The sequence below is a fragment of the Thamnophis sirtalis genome, unplaced genomic scaffold (genome assembly GCF_051295495.1).
Source record: "Thamnophis sirtalis isolate CommonGarterSnake01/CBP01778 unplaced genomic scaffold, rThaSir2_p1.2 scaffold_14, whole genome shotgun sequence".
Taxonomy (NCBI): domain Eukaryota; kingdom Metazoa; phylum Chordata; class Lepidosauria; order Squamata; family Natricidae; genus Thamnophis; species Thamnophis sirtalis.
Window position 1 is genome coordinate 8,619,263 of NW_028261394.1, and position 14,146 is coordinate 8,633,408.

A 14,146-nucleotide genomic window follows, 5' to 3' on the forward strand; every position below is an offset into this window, starting at 1 on the left:
AACCGTCATAAATATGAGTCAGCTGCTGTGCATCTGGATTTTGATCCTGCAACCATCGTCATTGTGAAAAACGGTCGTAAGTCCCTTTTGTTGTAAGTTCAAACGGTCACGGAACGAAGTGTTGTATGTCGAGGGCTGCCTATGATTGAGTTACTCATTAGTTACTGAGGATAGTTTATAATTAACTAATGTTGGCGATGAAAGGCAATAAAACAGTCCTTTAGCATGTTAAAGGTGGCTCAATTGCTGAGACGCCGAGCTTGTCGATCAGAAAGGTTGGCAGTTCAGCAGTTCGAATCCCTAGCGCCGCATAACAGAGTGAGCTCCCGTGACTTGTCCCAGCTTCTGCCAACCTAGCAGTTCGAAAGCAAGTAAAAAAAACATACAAGTAGAAAAATAGGGACCATCTTTGGTGGGAAGGTAAACAGCGTTCCGTGCACCTTTGGCATTGAGTCATGCTGGCCACATGACCACGGAGACGTCTTCGGACAGCGCTGGCTCTTCGGCTTTGAAACAGAGGTGAGCACCGCCCCCTAGAGTCGGGAACGACTAGTACACATGTGCACGGGGCGTGGCACGACAAAACCGCACTCGACTAAAGCGCGCTCGATTAAACCGCGTCACTGACGTCATCAGCAGGGCGACAACAGCGAGCGTGGAGAAAGAAGGGCGCTTTAAATAGCGCTTTGAAAGCAAGCCGATTCAAGTTAAGGTAAGGGTTAGGTTTAGGGTTAGGTTTAGGGTTAGGTTTAGGGTTAGGTTAAGGGTTAGGGTTAGGTTAAGGGTTAGGATTAGGATTAGGTTTAGCGTTAGGTTAAGGGTTAGGTTTAGGGTTAGGTTTAGGGTTAGGTTTAGGGTTAGGTTAAGGGTTAGGGTTAGGTTTAGGGTTAGGTTAAGGGTTAGGATTAGGTTTAGCGTTAGGTTAAGGGTTAGGTTTAGGGTTAGGTTAAGGGTTAGGTTTAGGGTTAGGTTTAGGGTTAGGATTAGGTTTAGTGTTAGGTTAAGGGTTAGGTTTAGGGTTAGGTTAAGGGTTAGGTTTAGGGTTAGGTTTAGGATTAGGTTTAGGGGGGTTAGGTTTAGGTTTAGGTGTTAATTTTAGGTTTAGCGTTTACAGCGTGCTTTTTTCTCCACGCTGTTGTCGCGCTGTGATGACGTCAGCTACGCAGTTTCGTCAAGCGCCCTTTAGACGAACGTGGTTTTGTGGTGGAACCTGCACGGGGAACCTTTACCTTAGCATTTTAGACTTTTAATTTCATATACTCGTTGCGGCACGAAAGATCTCACACAAGTGGTTTTATTTTGTATATTATGGAGAAGTAGGCGTGTAAAATGATTCAGATATCCAACAGGATATGGTGCAACATTACTGATCAGGTTAACCTAACCGGATTATTGTTCAGCCTTGACATTTCCTAATGTAAACGGGCAAACAAAGAACAACTCCAGTTAATTTCTCCTTCATTTGTTTCCTTCTAGCTGGTCTTTACTTCTTTGGGTTAAAGCTGCATTTTCAAGGTTTCCAAGATGTAAGGCCAGGCTGCTCTGGAAACGGATATCAAGAAATCTCTAAATATATCTTAGCATGGGTGGTTCCTGTGATTTAAATCTCACCTGAGACCTGACATACATAAATAACTCCTTCCCTGGATTAGTGGAAGAGAACTCTCCAGATCAGAATTGGTTTTTTTTTTCTTCCCTACCGTCATTTTTTAATTTTTACACTAAACTATTCATTGAAATTAAACTGACAACTTTTAGAAATTCTCTTTCCCTCCTCCATTGAATCCTGGCTTTTAATAATAGTTAATTCATCTCTATTTCTATGACACGTAATTCCATCCGAGTTTCGATATGCCTAAGGGGATTTTTTTAAAAAAAAAATTAATTTAGCTTTTGAGATACCTGTTCAAACAAGAAAGAGTCATTATTGAGTCTGTCTGTTTTGTCTGTCTCTGTCTGTCTGTCTGTCTGTCTGTCTGTTGTCTGTCTATCTATCTATCTATCTATCTATCTATCTATCTATCTATCTATCTATCTATCTATCTATCTATCTATCATCTATTCTATCTATCAACCACAAAACATAAAATTTAATTTAGCTTTTGAAATACCTGGTCCTGTTCAAACAAGAAAGAGTCATTATTGAGTCTGTCTGTTTTGTCTGTCTCTGTCTGTCTGTCTGTCTGTCTGTCTGTCTGTCTGTCTATCGATCTATCGATCTATCGATCTATCGATCTATCGATCTATCTATCTATCTATCTATCTATCTATCTATCTATCTATCTATCTATCTATCTATCTATCTATCTATCATCTATTCTATCTATCAACCACAAAACATAAAATTTAATTTAGCTTTTGAAATACCTGGTCCTGTTCAAACAAGAAAGAGTCATTATTGAGTCTGTCTGTCTGTCTGTCTGTCTGTCTATCTATCTATTCTACCTATCTTTATCTATGTATCATCTATTCTATCAATTACATATCCTAAAATTACTTTAGCTTTTGAATGTCTCTCTCTCTCTCTCTCTCTCTCTCTATCTCTCTCTCTCTCTCTCTCTCTCTCTCTCTATCTATATATCATCTATTCTATCTATCACATATCCTAAAATTTAATTTAGCTTTTGAATGTCTGTCTGTCTGTCTATCTGTCTGTCTGTCTGTCTGTCTGTCTGTCTGTCTGTCTCTATCTATCTATCTATCTATCTATCTATCTATCTATCTATCTATCTATCTATCTACCTACCTACCTACCTACCTACCTACCTACCTACCTACCTACCTACTTACCTACCATCTCTCTATATATTATCTATCTACATTATATATTTATCTTCATCAACCTCATATCTATCTCTATTATCTATTATCTCTTCCTCCCTCCCTCCCGCCCCCATCTCTGTGGGATTAGAACTCACCATCTCCTGGTAATTGGTTCTAAGTTACCCAGCTGACTTTCATACCGAAGGTAGGACCTGAACTCAGGGTCTCCCACTTTCTAACCTGGCGCCTAATGGCTCTATGTTCTATTCTGAGCCACGGTTGCACAGTGATTAGAGTGCAGTACTGCAGGCTGCTTCTGCTGCCTGCCGGCTGCCTGCAATTTGGCAGTTCGAATCCCACCAGGCTCAAGGTTGAACTCATCCTTCCGTCCGTGCACCAATTGCGTCCCTACCTGAACCGGGAGGCCCTCACAACAGTCACTCGTGCCCTTGTGACCTCTAGACTGGACTACTGCAACGTGCTCTACATGGGGCAGCCCTTGAAGAGCATTCGGAGACTTCAGCTTGTCCAGAATGCAGTCGCACGAGTGATTGTGGGTGTACCTCGGTACACCCACGTTACACCTATCCTCTGCGAGCTGCACTGGCTGCCTATTGGTCTTTGGATATGCTTCAAGGCGCTAGTCGTCACTTATAAAGCCCTTCATGGTATTGGACCTGGGTACTTGAGAGACTGCCTACTGCCAATTACCTCCAATAGACCGATTAGATCCCACAGATTAGGCCTCCTCCGAATTCCATCTACTGGCCAATGCCGACTGGCGACCACACGGAGGAGGGCCTTCTCTGTGGCTGCTCCGGCCCTTTGGAACGAGCTCCCCGTGGAGATTCGGACCCTCACCACCCTCCAGGCCTTCCGCAAAGCCCTTAAAATCTGGCTGTTCTGACAGGCCTGGGGCTAATGAGTTTTTTGTCCCCCCTTGAATGGTATGGTTGTTGAGTGTTTTAAATTGTGGTATTGTTTTGTTCGTGTTCTTTTTCTTACTTGTACCCCCCCCCCCTTGACTTGGTTGTGAGCCGCCCTGAGTCCCCTCCGGGGAATAGGGCGGCATAGAAATATAATAAACTCAACTCAACTCAACTCCTTCACAGGTGGGTCAAATGAGGACCCAGATTGTTGGGGGCAATAGGCTGACTCTGTAAGCCGCTTAGAGAGGGCTGTAAAACACTGTAAAGCGGTATATAAGTCTAGGTGCTCTTGCTATCCTTGACTGGGAGCGAAGGACTTGCAAGCAGTTGACAATGTTCTGAGCAGCTGTCCATCTACTCTTCTATAGAGAAGAATGGGGATCTGGGGGTGATTTATTTTTATTCCTCTACTGCCCCCCCCCCCCATCTTGGTCCAGCCCATGGATGACCTCAGTCTTTCTGCACTTGGCTTCTCCCCGTTGCCAAATCTGGTCCCACAGAGTGGCGTTTTCAGAAAGACTGATGGACCGATGGAGTGACATTTTCCCGTTAATCCCTTCCAACCTTCTGTTGGTGGGTTTGGAAATAACACCAAAGGCCGAAGCTTGCCAAACTTTCTGGCAACCTCGGGGAGCGTTTCGAAGCCTTTGTTTCCAAGAGAGCATTAAACAGTTTGCTTCCACTTGACCGGGTTATTCAGGCGGATGTTTCCTAAGGAGACAAAAATGTACATAATTGCCTTTGCTGGCACTTTGCTCTTGGCTAATGTCCCGGAGCCTTTGAAGTCAAGCGATCCAGGGGTTTGGTCCAAGGCAAGCCAGCAATCGAAGTCTGCAAATGCAGGTTGTGAGTTTAGGACTCAGGAGGGAAGTGTTGTGTGCTAAAAAAGTCACATCTCAGTAATAAGGCAGGCAGGTGGGCATTGAAAGCTTGGAGCCCCACAGTACATGAAGCCATGGTTTGTTTGTTTTTTACAAAAAAAAAATCCACAACATGCTAAATTGATAAAGTTTCCCCTCGCACATATGTGCTAGTTGTACTCCAGTGGGCAGTGCTCATCTCCGTTTCAAAGCCGAAGAGCCAGCGCTGCCCGAAGATGTCTCCGTGGTCATGTGGCCGGCATGACTCAATGCCGAAGGCGGACGGAATGCTGTTCCCTTCCCACCAAAGGTGGTTCCTATTTTTCTACTTGCATTTTTTTTACGTGTTTTCGAATTGAAAGAAGCTGGGACAAGTCACGGGAGCTCATTCTGTTACACGATGCTAGGGATTTCAACCACCGATCTGCCGACCTTTCTGATCGGCAAGCTCAGCGCCTTAGCCACTGAGCCACCAGGTCCCTACATGTTAAATTACAGATGAAGACAAAAAAAATGGTGGATGTGGCACAGGGGTGGGTTGCTAATCCCGTTCCAACCGGTTCGGTTGGAACGGGGCCGGCGGCGTCCTCGTGCACGCGCGCAGTTCACGCATGCGTCTTAGCGCCTGCACGATGCTCCAGCTGCTCGCGGAGACTCGCGCAGGCGCTGTATGTGCCATCCAGCTGCTCGCGGAGAATCGCGCAGGCGCTGTATGTGCCGTGCGCCTGCGTGGAAGCGCAGAAGCCTTTAAAGACCGGTAAGGAGCGCGGGTGGGCCCTTCGCCGTTCCCGGAAGTTACTTACTTCTGGGTTCGCCGACCAACCGGTTCGCGGGGACCGCCGCGAACCGGTTGAAACCCAACCCTGATGTGGCAGTGCCTGGATTCAGCAGAAGGAAGTAAAAGAACTGGAGAAGGATCAGTAAATAAAAAAACCTATAAGTAGAAGGAGAACAACTGTGGGAAAACAAAGAAAGGGTAGAACCAATAGCAATAGGCGCCTTGGGTGCAATCCCCAAACATCTGGAGCACCACTGGAACATCATTGGCATTGACAGAGATCCCGTCCGTCAGTTGCGAAAGGCAGCTTTACTCGGAACATCCTGCAATGGGATATTTAGCACCCTCAAACAACCCCTCTCTCTACTCCAGGTCATTGGGAAGGTCTCAATGGGTAGACAAAAAATGCCAAATCCAGTCCGAACATCTGGCCGATTGTTTGACCAACGAGAATAGCTTACTAAACACAGCTGATTAAAACATTTAGGACAATTAATCAGTGGAACAATTTGCCTCCAGAACTTGTGAATGCTCCAACACTGGATGTTTTTAAGAAGAGATTGGATAACCATTTGTCCGAAGTGGTGTAGGGTTTACTGCCTAGGTAGGAAGTTGGACTAGAAGACCTCAAAGGTCCCTTCCAACTCTGTTATTCCATCCCATTCCATTCCTATTCCTATTCCTATTCCTATTCCTATTCCTATTCCTATTCCTATTCCTATTCCTATTCCTGTTCCTGTTCCTGTTCCTGTTCCGATTCCTGTTCCGATTCCTGTTCCTGTTCCTGTTCCGATTCCGATTCCTATTCCAATTCTATTCCTATTCCTATTCCTATTCTATCCCTATTTCGCTTCCTATTCTATTCTATTCTGATTCTATTCCTATTCCTACTCCTATTCTATTCCTATTTCGCTTCCTATTCTATTCTATTCCGATTCTATTCCTATTCCTATTCCTACTCCTATTCCTATTCCTATTCCTATTCCGATTCTATTCCTATTCCTATTCCTATTCTATTCCTATTTCGCTTCCTATTCTATTCTATTCCGATTCTATTCCTATTCCTATTCCTATTCCAATTCTATTCCTATTCCTATTCTGTTCCTATTCCGATTCTATTCCTATTCCTATTCCTATTCCGGTGCCTATTCTATTCCTATCCCGATTCTATTCCTATTCCGATTCTATTCCGATTCCGATTCTATTCCTATTCCTATTCGCCACCCAACTCTCAACTACTCTGAGCATTAATAAATAACGGATGTTTTATAGATAATAAGGAATAAAAGATGGCTCAGCAGATTGTAGAAACTCTACAGTAGGTGAGACTCAATCATGCAAAGACAATCGTGAGCAAACCAGTGGTTTTATTTTGTTGAGCCTGTTATGGAAGTCCTGCCACAGTGGCTTAGAAACCATGGTTTTACAGCTTATTAGGTTGGAAGACGCAGTGGCTAAGATGCTAAGTTTGTCGATCAGAAAGGTCGGCAGTTTGGCAGTTCGAATCCCTAGGGTCATGTAATGGAGTGAGCTCCCATTACTTGTCCCAGCTTCTGCTAACCTAGCAGTTTGAAAGTTTCCATTAATGCAGCCTGAAATTACATTTGCCTTTTTTTGGGGGGGTGGGAAATAGATTGCACTGTGAGATTCTGTTCAGCATGTAATCAGTTACCATTCCAAGAACATTTTCATGCATTAAATCAGATACCATGTCAAGTATCTCCCATCTTATATTTATGCATTTGTTTTAACTTTTCATGTGAGCTGACATTTATTTTCATTCAATTTCTTCCTCTTATTTTCATCCGGTTTGTCTAACTTACAAAGGTCATTTTGAATGTTTTCTTTCTTTCTTTTACCTATCCTATATACTTTGTTAAAAGTGCAAATATTGTAGTGTCCAAGTGGCATGGTGGCTCAGTGGCTAAGACGCTGACCTTGTCAATCAGAAAAGTCGGCAGTTCAGTGGTTCGAATCCCTAGTGCCACGTAATGGAATGAGCCCCTGTTACTTGTCCCAACTTCTGCCAACCTAGCAGTTCGAAAGCCTGTAAAAATGCAAGTAGGAAAATAGGAACCACCTTTGGTGGGAAGGGAACAACGTTCCGTGCGCCTTCGGCATTGAGTCATGCCGGCCACATGACCACGGAGACGTCTTCAGACAGCGCTGGCTCTTCGGCTTTGAAACAGAGATGAGCACCACCTTCTAGAGTCAGGAACGACTAGCACATATGTGCAAGGGGAACCTTTACCTTAGGTTGGAGGAATCCTGACGATTGTGGCTTATAATTACCATAATTAAGCGACGGCATAAAAAAAAAACCTTGTGAAAAGAACTGACGATTGGTCAATAGCTTGGAAGCCAAATTATGAACAATGGAAAATATTATTTAAGAATGATCTGTAGCTGTTTTTCCTCAGATGGGCTGTTTATTTAGTCTGGAAAATTTATTGCTGTTTTGAAAATCCTTAACTAACCTTAATTCATTAAAAATCTGTGGTCTTTTTTTTAAAATTAAGACTATTCATCAAAGAGGGAGAAGGAATGTAGCAACAATCACACCCTTGATGTTAAGCAACAGGAAAGGAGATAGGTTGGCCAAGTTTCTAGTCTGTGGAGGATTCTTTAATCCAGGAGGAATGAGAACATCTGGGCTTCCATGGGAGGTCACTGCAATTATATTAAGCTTTGGTGCATTTTCCTCGATTGATTCATCCCTTTTGAAGCCGAGCGTACTCGAAAGCATCCAGTCGTCGTTTCAACATGAGAAGCCACATCTGGATAAGAAAACCAAGTTGCGATGAGGCCTGGGGGGACACAACGGTTTCCTGGTTTCCAAACACCCAAGCTGTACATAAACACAGAAGAAATAACAGGTGGAAAAATGTGAGAGAAATTAATAGTTTGGCTCTCGTGTGAATGGCCATTCTGGCTATCAAACCGGAACAAAATGGTTCCATCATTTGCAATAATGCTGGGCGGAGAATCCGAGTGTTTTGCATACCGATGTATAAAACATAGGACGTTCAAAATGTCATGAATTCCGAGTGGCTGATTTAAATCGTTTTGAGCTCAGGAAAAAAAAATGCACATCCTCCAGAATTTGGGGCCAAAGGAAGCATGCTGATTTGGTACTTTGAGAGTTCCTGTAATGGCTCCTCTCTTAACTTGAGAAAGTAAAGACTCTTGAAACGGATTATTTCAAAAGGAACCTTTAATCAAGCAGGATGGAAACCATTAGAAGCAAAGCAGCACCTGAAAACCTTTAGGCCATGCAAATGGGATTAAGATGATAATGACCCCTCCCCTTTGTCCAAATGCAGATTCTGACCAATACACAAGTGGGAAGATGCTTCCTTAACTCTTCTGCCCTGGGAGTCAATAAAGCACACCTTCTCATGGCTATCTCTAGTTAGACATCAAAGTTATATATCCCACATGGCTACCATAAACATCCCTCCAGAGATGTTGGGACCGTCAGTCTCCCGGTGACAGGAAACCAGTTGTAAAGTTGTAAAACTCATTTGTTTTGGATGCAGCTAATTCAGGGACCAAAGCAGAGAAGTCTCTCTTCCTGGACCCTCCCCAGTCGTGTGTGTGTGTGTGTGTGTTGTCAGCGTTCCACAGGGGTGGGTTTCTCACCCTGTTCCAACCAGTTCGGTTGGAACGAGGCCGGCGGCGTCCTCGCGCATGCGTGCGGCGTCCTCGCGCACGCGCGTGGCACACACATGCGTACTAGCGTCTGTCCGATGCTCCAGCTGCTCCTGGAGGATCGCGCAGGCGCTGTATGCGTCCTGCGCATGCTTGGAAGCGCAGAATTCATCAAAACCGGGTAAGGAGCGGGCGCGGGGGCGCGGGGGTGCGGGGGGGGGGCTTCGCCGTTCCCGGAAGTTACTTACTTCCAGGTTCGGCGACCAACCGGTTCGCAGGGACCACCGCGAACCGGTTGAAACCCACCCCTGGCGTTCCAAATATCATCCAGAATTAAATCAGAGTTCAAGGCAGAGATTTCTTCAAAGTTCCAGTTTAATAAGAGAGACATGTTGGTACATCTGTGGAAAACCCAAATCTGAAAGCTTCCTGGGTTTTCCACCCAGTTGAGAGTTCAAGACCTTGCCCTCACACCCACAAGTCCATCCCATGGTCCAATCTTCCCCTGCCACACTGACATTTCCACCCATCTAGTTCCAGTCAGGTGCAGAGGTACGAAGATAAAGGATGACCTTGGGCTTCTAGAAAGGAACGTTTAATTTTGACAACGACACATTCTACTCCTTACTATTCCCCCTTTCAATTACCCCACTAATGAAACAGCATAAAAAAAATAAGAAAGAGAGTGTGGCAGGCCAAAGATCCTAACCGGAATATCACTGCAGGCCTCTGTGTGTATGTGAGAGAGAGAGTTTGCAAAAAATGCACAGGCCACATTGGGATTTACACACTCTAGAACTTTTTCTATGCTTCTATCTGTCTTTCTGCCAGCTCAAGAGGCTGCCGCCCCCCCCCCCCTTCGGTGGGGTTGAGAGAATACGGACTTAAGGCTGTTCCCCGTGAGCACCCCAAAGGAACTGCCAAACTACCCCCCCTCCATTTTGTTTTTGAATTCTTGCCCCCCCTCCCCAAACGCTGCATAAGCAGACGGACGATGCAGCCCACAAACTCAGTTCTCTGCCTTTAGGCTGACTCAAGCCAAGTTACTCCACGGCTTCTATTTTTAGCCTGATCTCTACTCTGGGAGTAGTAGTTGCTTAGCAGCTCACCTTTTGAACTTCTAGGATGAGCCGGGGAGCAAATTAGTTTACGCAGAGGTTTATAGGTAACCTGATATAAGGAGTGCTTGGGGGAATCGCACACGGGGCATGGTATCCTCCCCTTCCGTATGACTACGGGTGTGTGTGTGTCCCCCACCTCAAACTGTAGATCACATTGTGACTGGCTGTAAGCTGAAGGCACATCCTGGTGTAGTGATTTACATTTTTTAAAATGATAAATAAATAAACAAACGATGCTGTGCTTAAATGGTGAGATGGCCTAGATATTGGATATTTGAGCAGAGATATTTGTGACATTTGCACTTTATTCTACTAATCTAGTTGGAATGTTAATTTGTATTGCTAGTCCATGCCACGCCCACAGAATCGGCAGTAAAAATTTTTTGATTCTCACCACTGCAAGTGGAAAGGCTTTCAGAGTGCCAACCAGCCCCATGAGCTTGTGCTCCTCTAGTTGGAATGCTAATTTGTATTGCTAGTCCATGTATGATACTTTTGTTGTGGTTAGTTGCGAAGTCATGTCCGACCCATCGCGACCCCATGGACAATTTTCCTCCAGGCCTTTCTGTCCTCTACCATCCTCTGGAGTCCATTTAAGCTCACGCCGGCTGCTTCGGTGACTCCATCCAGCCACCTCCTTCTCTGTCGTCCCCTTCTTCTTTTGCCCTCAGTCTTTCCCAGCATGAGGCTCTTCTCCAGAGAGTCCTTCCTTCTCATTAGGTGGCCAAAGTCTTTGAGTTTCCTCTTCAGGATCTGGCCTTCTCAAGAGCAGCCAGGGTGGATCTCCTCTAGGACTGACTGGTTGGATGGCCTTGCAGTCCAAGGGACTCGCAGGAGTCTTCTCCAGCCCCAGAGTTCAAAGGCCTCCATTCTTTGGCGCTCAGCCTTCCTTATGGTCCAACTTTCACAGCCAGACATTGCATGGATATGCCATATGCTAAATAAATAACTAAATAAATAAAATGCTTGGAGTGATAGGAAGACAATAGTCTATCTCAGGGGTCTCCAATCTTGGCAACTTTAAGACTTGTGGACTTCAACTCCCAGAATTCCTCAGCCAGCTTTGAGTGATCAAATCAATTTTTCGATCTCTCTTTTCAGAAGTGTCTTAGTTGCAACTTAAGGGAAAATGCTAAAGAGCTGCAATCTGAGAAACATGCAACTATTTTAAATGGAAGCAATTGATCACAGGTCCAGCTGAAATCCTTGCCTAGAGGATCTGGCTAGTCCTTTCCTTGTTGGCCCTGTGGATATATTTAATATACTCATTTATTTAAGAAAGGCTTGGACGCAAAATTGTACCTTTGGGCTACATAAATAATTGTGATGAAATTCATTGGGTGATCATGATTTGCCTTTAATTAAACAGAACCCTTCGCAGCCCTTCGGGGGAAAAGGGCGGCATACAAATACAATAAACTGAACTGAAACTGAAAACGTATGAAACATATGAAGAACAGGTTACAGGAACTGGGCATGGCTAGTCTAGTGAAGAGAAGAACCAGGGGAGACATCATAGCAGTCTTCCAATATTTGAGGGGCTGCCCCAGAGAGGAAGGGGGTCAAGCTATTCTCCAAAGCACCTGAAGGCCAAACAAGGAATAATGGATGGAAACTGATCAAGGAAGAGATTCAACTTGGAAATAAGGAGGAACTTTGACAGGGAGAACAATCAACCCACAGAACAGAAGTTGCCTTCAGAAGTTGGGGAGCTTCATTACTGGAGGCTTTCAAGAAGAGACTGGGCTGCCCGCTGTCAGGAATGATGTAGGGTCTCCTGCTTGAGCAGTGGGGGGGGGGTTGGATTAGATGACCTACAAGGTCCTTTCCAACTCTGTTAATCTGTTAAAAACCACAACAGAGAAAGGGTAAAGAAATCAATTGTTTGTGCCATCGTTGATATTGAGACATTTCTTGTAAGGTTTTGTAAACCAATCTGGATTTCCAAATAGTCTACTGGTGCCCCCATCACCATTGAGTCCGTCCGTCCATCCTCTCCTCCTCATTCTTTCCACCTTTTGCAGAATTATAAACTTCTAGGAGGAGCCGAATCTTTGCATAATGCACACCCTAAGCATGGCACAAGGCCCTTAACGCTCCATGTTTTTGCATCTGTGCAACCTACAATTTCATCTGCCAAAAAAAAACCCCAATCAAGACATCTGGTGGCAGGTGCAGGAACTACAATACAAAAAGTTAATCAGTAAAAATTATACAGGGTTTTCTTCTGCTCCTTTCCCAGAGTGAAACCTCCCTCCCTCTCTCTTCTAATCTACAGTATCTATTGCTATTATCTATCATCTATCTATCTATCTATCTATCTATCTATCTATCTATCTATCTATCTATCTATCTAATCTATCTATCATCTATCTATCTATCATCTAACTATCCTAATCTACAGTATCTATTTGTATCTATCTATTCTAATCTATAGTATATTTTTATCATCCATCTATGTACCTATGTACCTATGTATCTATCATCTATCTATCTATCTATCTATCTATCTATCTATCTATCTATCTATCTATCTATCATCTATCTATCCTAATCTACAGTATCTATTTGTATCTATCTATTCTAATCTATAGTATCTATTTCTATTATCTATCTATCATCTATCTATCATTTATCTATCCTAATCTACAGTATTATTTGTATCTATTCTAATCTATAGTATCTATTTCTATTATCTATCTATCTATCTATCTATCTATCTATCTATCTATCTATCTATATCTATCATCTATCTTTGCTGATGCTTTATTTAAACTTATGTTTGCACATCAATGATTGCATGACTTCTGTAGGTTCCATACCGTGAAATAAAATAAAACTCACAAGAAGAGCGGCATTTGGAGCCTGTGAGCCTTCATCCCAGCCTGATAAGAGAGATGAAGCTAATAACGAAAGAATATTTATAGCTCAGGGTTGAACTGTAGAGTCCTTGGTGCTCTCTGAGATTGGTTGTTTCCTTGTAGATGTTTCGTCACCCAGCTACGTAACAACATCAGGGTTACTAGGAGAGTTGAGGTTTGTGGAATGGAGGAGGACTGTGGGGTCCTTGGTGCTTGTTTTCTTGCAGATGTTTTGTCATCCAGCTACGTAACATCATCAGGACAAGTAGGAGAGTGGGGTTGGCGGAATGGAGAACTGTGGGGCCCTTGGTGCTCTCTGAGCTAGGTTGTTTCCTTGCAGACATTTTGTCACCCAGCTACGTAACGCCATCAGGGCTTGTAGGAGAGTGAGGTTGGCAGAATGGAGGAGGACTCTGGGGTCCTTAGTGCTTGTTTCCTTGCAGACATTTTGTAACCCAGCTATGTAACATCATCAGGGCTACTAGGAGAGTGAGGTTTGTGGAATGGAGGATGTCTGTGGGGCCCTTGGTGCTGGTTTCCTTGCAGACATTTCATCACCCAGCTACGAAACACCATCAGGGTCAATAGGAGAGTGAGGTTTGTGGAATGGAGGATGTCTGTGGGGCCCTTGGTGCTGGTTTCCTTGCAGACATTTCATCACCCAGCTACGAAACACCATCAGGGTCAATAGGAGAGTGAGGTTGGCGGAATGGAGGAGAACTGTGGGGCCATTGGTGCTCTCTGAGCTCGCTGGCTTCCTTGCAGACGTTTAACCACCCAGCTAGGTAACATCATCAGCGCTAAGGGATGTGCCGAGGCCTTCCTCGCAGGGTTGTTGTGCCGCTAGGGAGGCGAACTCCCCCCCTCCCCGCCTCCTCCCACCAAGGCTGGAGAGAAACGAGCCGACGTGGCCTGGCCTTGCTGAGCGAGGCCTAGCGGAGACACCCAACCCCCTCCCTCGAGTGACAGCCTCCGACCTAAGCGGCCCCACCCTCCGGACCACAACTCCCGACGTCCTCCGCGCCGTCGTCGACGTCGTCGTCAGCCTCGGCCCGTCTTCCCGGCGTGCTCCGCGGCAGCCCGTCCCCCGCGGGCCCTCAGTTTCCTTCCCGGCATGCCCCGCGCGCTGCCTCAGCCTGACTAGAATCGGAGACGCTGCCGCCGCCGCCGCCGCTGCGAGGAG